General features: G+C 34.2%; 1 pseudogene; it reads right to left on the reverse strand.

Annotated features, from left to right (window-relative positions):
- Positions 1 to 2,700, reverse strand: part of LOC132314107 (uncharacterized) — a 37,199-nt pseudogene extending 34,499 nt beyond the window's left edge.
- Positions 2,701 to 6,000: the final 3,300 nt, after the last annotated feature.

Consider the following 6,000-nt stretch of genomic DNA (forward strand, 5'->3'; position numbering starts at 1 on the left):
TTAATATAAAATTCGCTGTTAATACTAACCTTCCACTAATATCCTTAACGCTACTTACTCAATTTTTTAAAAAAATAAAATTATAAAAAAATCCGGCACATTTGTATGACTTATCTTTCTTTGAACTCGCCGCGACGCTTGAGATTTTCATTTTGATGGTTTCCCATCCACATTGATTTTCATGGCATCATCATTAACAAATAATAATAATCAATTGTATAATTCTTGTACATTTGTTGTTGGGACAAAAGAAAGAAATTAAAAGGCAAGAAACATAGACATTAATGCTCCATGTCTAAAATAAATATTTTTACAAAACCCTAATATTGAAAAGTCCAAAATATCATGTTTATTCTAATTTTATACCAATTTGTAGTCTACTTACATTTCAAAACAGAATTCCCACAACTATCTAGTACTTTCTGTTCTCCCTTCGGTATTCATATCATGATAGTGATATTTTGAAACAAAAGTAGACTATAATGATATAAAATTGACTAGGGATGGTAATTTCTTCCAATTCGACGAGTTTTCGCCTCATTTGTGTTCCTAAAAGGGTGGATTTAATAGCCCTTAAATAGATTTGGGACGGTATGTAAAATAATTAAAAATCCAAAGCGGGTTTGGGTTTGGGGCTGGGATTGGGGCTGGGTCGGGGGCGGGGGCAAGGGCGGATTTAGTGATGAACCAACCCCAATTATATATGTACCTTTTAATTATATATATATATATATATAATATACATTTTATATTTTTAAGACTCTTGTTACTTTGCTGAAAGTGTCCGTTAATATATTAATATTCACTACTTAAAAATTTAAAAGTTGAGACAGCTTATTTATCAGTCTAATTTGAGCACATTGGACTAGTGTTTTTTTTTACTATGTAATAAAGTGACATAACCGGGCCCGCCCCTGCCGCGCCCTGCAATTAAACGGAGTACATGAGGTGGAGTCGGAACTTTATCTATCAGAGAGGGGGCGGAGATGGCATAACAATTACAAACCCCGTTCCAGAGTAGTAGCGGAGTTGGTGTGATAGATTTTTTAATGGGGCGGAGTAGGAATTAGCCAAACCCGTCCTAATTCCGTCCCGTTGCCATTCCTAATATTGACGTATACATGAATGTTTACTATTCAATATCAGAGCTTTGGAAAATATTTGTTCAGATATGGAAATAATACATGGACTCTGTTTGCTTAAACAAGCTTACTAAAAGGATTTGTTGTCTCTTCCTTTTTGAATGCAAAATGGAGGTTAATTATAATAAATGAAACTAAATTGAATCATTTTTTTGCATGAAGTTGGGAAACATGATGGTGGTGTGAATAATTTTTGCATGAAGTTGGGTAATTAACTTGCGTTTTTTTTCACATGAATGTTGATTATAAGACTTGATCTACATGAGTGTTGATTATAAGTGATAGTAAAGGAATTCAGTATAGAAGATAGTATGTTATTTAATTGGAAGATATCATTTAAAATTTTGAAAATTTATATTTTGGAAAAAATTAAAATGAGAATACTTCGTAACTTGACTGATTTGATAGCGTTATGGTGGTATTTTCCTCTTTATGCCTTTTCAAGTCACCAAAATTAGGCCATGATTTTTTGCAGTTCAACAAAATAGGAATGTATAAGAATTACATATTCCCGTCCTTGAACATTGGAGTATTTGGTGAATGAATTGAAATTCTAACAAATATTTAAAGGAAGTGAAGAATTCTCAATTAAGAAAAATTATGTTATTAAAAATATAAGAATCAAATATGTTTAATAATCCATAATAATAATAAATAAATAAATAAACTCACAAGTCACAGCTCTTCTTATTAATTATATTTTGTGTTAAAATAAATTAAATTAAAAATCAAGATCTACCAGCACCATGCAATATTCCTCTGATTTTACAGAGAATTTAATATAGTAAGCCACCAATAATGACAGAAAATAACAGATCAGCTCATTAATTCCATACTTCCTTTCTTGATTTGATGTTTCATAAGATATCACAAGCAAATCCGTGTTACATTCAAGAAATAATCGAAAGATTCGCCATGGCCCCACACAGTTTAGCTTCTAGCAGACAATTGGAATAGCACAAATCACATCACCATGTTACAACAAATCAAGTTGATGCAACAACGATAATTTGCTGCTGCTTCCTCTCAAAGATCTACATATAAAGTAGAAAAGCTAGTGAAAGAGGAAAAAATCAAGACTTGCGTTTGCTTTACGCTCATAAGATATTGATATAGTACGTATGCGAATTAAAGTCTTTTGGACGTTTATCTCTGTTGATCAGTATCGAAGCTATAAAAAAATTAAAATAATTCTCTATTTATGATTTAAAAATAATAATAAAAAAATTAAAAAAATTAAAATAATCCTCTATCAATACCACATCGTTTAAAGTTTAGTTTCATTTTGGAATTACTTCCCTGCTTTTAGTTGCTATGGTTACAGTCTTTAACAAATATAAGCCAGCATATACGTAATAAGATTTAGGGTTAATTACAATGACACCTTCTGAGGTTTATCTTATTGACAGCCATATACAAGTTAACCCACTTTTAAACAATGACATCCCTCAGCTTTACTGCCTTTGACAAAGACACCCTCACATGTGGTAAAATGACCCAAATGCCCTTTAACTTATGACATGACACTTTTAAATAACAAAATTACTAAATTACCCATTCTAGTAAATTTAAAATGTCCAAAATAACCTCTCACATACATACCGACTCACTTTGCGAGATCTGCAATATAATTAATATATACATAACCTGGTATATATATATATATATATAAGTTACTATATATATATATATAGAAGTCAAGTTACATACCATATATAGAGACCATATATAGAGAGAAGTTACAGATCTCGATATATTATAGATATATATAGACATCAAGTTACAGACCATGTATAGGGACCATATATAGAAAGATAAGTTACAGATATATATATATATATATATTGACTCACATATATTGATATGTGGCCAGAACCAAGTGTATTTTGCCGCAGCGCAAAGGAATCATATTTTAGATCGCGCAAATATATATATACATATATATATATAGCTTGAAATATCGCTTGAATATATATCGACTCACATATATCGATATTTCAGATCGCGCAAAGGAATCAAATGAATTTGATTCAGATAATTTCGGTGATACCACCACCACCTCTGCCGTAACCTCCGACCACGGTCTTATGATGCAAATGGATCTGGATTGATCTGTGGGTTGCTCCTCTGTTATTTTTGCACAAAGCGTGGTGGTGGTGATAAGAGATGTGATACTGTGCAATCACCGATGGGCGGAGAGAGACGGTGGTGGCGGCGGTGGTTGAGGAGAAGTGGTGGCGGCGGCTGTGATTGAAAAGAAGATGATGGCGGCGGTTGAGGTTAAGGAGATGGTGGCGGCGGGATGTGGCTGAGGATAAGTGGCGTGGTTGTGGTTAAGGGGCTGCCTTTGAGGAGATGATGGCGGCTGGTGAAGAAAGAGAAGGGGGTGGGGATCGATTAGAAGAAATGGTAGAAGGGTAAAAGTGTCATTTTAAAATTTTAATATTTTACAATTAAAATTAGTTAAATATTGATGGGCAGTTTTGTCTTTTCAAACCTTTTAAGGGTTTGTTTGGTTCCAAATTTTGTCAGGGGGTGTCATTGTTCAAAAAACGTCTAACTTATATATGAGTGTCATTATAGCAAACTTCAGGAGGAGGTATCGTTGTAATTAACCCTAAGATTTATCAAGGTCTTTAAGGCTCCATTTGATTAAATGAAAATAGAAATAAATTAAAGAAATGAAATGAAAATTTTCTGAATACTTTAATTTAGTTAAAAGGAAAAGGAAAAGGAAAATATTTAGGAAAAGTTGCTTTTCATAAACACCTAACTTTCTTATAAAACTTTTCTTCAAAAAAAATAATAAAAAAATTTGATTTCTTGAGAAAATGTTATGAGCTTAGAATAATGTCATTTCTTCTATAGTAAGTTTCTATAGTAAGTTTAAAGGTTATTGTAACCATAAAATGTTAATTTCCCATAAATTTCTTTTTTAAAAAATCATATTGAAAAATTTTCACTTTCATTTTTTTTTGAATACTTTTTATGCTAATCAAATTTTGCATGATGGAAAAAAAGCATTTTTTTTTCCTTGGTGTTCAACACAATTTTAATTTTATTGTGTTGACCAAACATACACAATAAAATGCTTTTTACCTTCCAAAGATAATAATAATAATAATAATAATAATAATAAGCTTATAGTTTGAACCTATTGGTTGTACAATGAGCATAAGAACATGGATACTTGCTGATCAATTGAGTAGAAGGATTAATTTGCACACTGATTCATTGTAAGTGGGAAGACCTCAGCTTCCACGTGTTCATTTTATTTTTATATTTATTGTACAAGGTCAAGTGTGATGTGACCACAAGTACAAATTAAGATATTAATATGTAACCTTTTTTTTTTTTTTTTTTTTTTGGCAAATACAAACACAAAAAACCAAACAAACTAAGCTCCAACACCGTCCGTAGCCAAAGGTACGACCAAAGGAGGTAAAAAAGACAAAAATTGATCCGACCCAATTTCAGGCCTTGATAACGCTGCCAACGCATGAGCCACCCGATTACCCTGACGACACACATGAGTTAAAGTAACAGATGAAAAAATCCGCAAGTCTTGAGAAATGTCAAAACAGATGGAAGCAATATCCAATGGACAAGTCTCCCTACACAACACCCCATTCACAACCACTAGCGCATCCGCCTCAAACCATAAGCGAGAAAAACCCAAATACATAATACAACAAACAACGTGCTGACACGCCAATGCATCCGCCTCCAAAGCTGAAGAAGCATAAAAGGGACGAAAAATAATTGCATGAAGCACCTCCCCCCTAAAATCACAAACAAACAGCACCACCACCCCCCTGTAGAGATTGCCTACAAAGAGAAGCATCAAAATTGCACTTAACAATTCCAGATGGAGGAGGACTCCACGAATCCACCAAAGTGATAGCTGGTGAGGTCTGCAAGGAAGAACATAGGAACCTAGCATCATGAAACTCCCAAAAACTAGCAACAGCCTTTTGCACCACAACCGCTTGCCGCCATAAAAACCCCTCAAAGACCATCTGATTCCTGGCCTTCCAAATACCCCAAGCACAAAAAGAAATCAAACTAAGAACATTCTTAAACTCCAAAGAGAGAATAGCCTTCTGAAACAAAAATTTCCAACCAACCCATAAATAAGGAAAAGGAGAAGCTGAAAAATCAAGACGCAGTGGTGATAACTTCCACACTTGAAGGGAGTGAGGGCAAAAGAAAATAAGATGCACCACAGACTCCTCCTATAAACCACAACGAGGGCAAAGAGGCGATACCCCACACCCGCGGGCTAACAATGCTACCCGAACCGGTAAAACATGTAGACAACAATGCCAAAGAAAGTGTTGCACCTTAGATAAAGTACGACACCGCCAAATCGAAGACCAAGAACAAGAAGGAAGGACATCTCCTATAAAATTTGACATAGAAATGGCTAATTTATAAGCAGACCGCACTGAAAACTTACCTGACCGCTCTGGATGCCAAATTACCTCATCCTGTTTATCCCAACTACTGATATGAATTTTGAGAATTTCCTGCACTGTAAGAGGTGGAAAAAACTGAGACAAAACATCCACCTTCCACGAAAACGTAGTAGTATCAATCAACTCGGCTACAGAAGAAAAAGGAGGAGGATCCGGTGGTAGTTGCAGTTTATCCAGAAGCGTAAGGACCCAATAATAGGTAACTTACAAGAGAGAAATCTAAATTATTTTAGTTACACTAAACAAAAATTTCCCCGTTGTCTGTCCTACTTCTATTGGACAGAATATAATAGCATAGTTAGGTCCACCATTGCAAGTGAAAGTGCTAGTTTTGTCATCATAGGCATAGCTATAAGCCAAAGGACACTTCCCTTCAAAGT

This window comes from Cornus florida, unplaced genomic scaffold, assembly GCF_030987335.1.
Source record: "Cornus florida cultivar Cherokee Brave unplaced genomic scaffold, ASM3098733v1 CherokeeBrave_3.0.0_Hap2_Chr06, whole genome shotgun sequence".
Lineage (NCBI taxonomy): Eukaryota > Viridiplantae > Streptophyta > Magnoliopsida > Cornales > Cornaceae > Cornus > Cornus florida.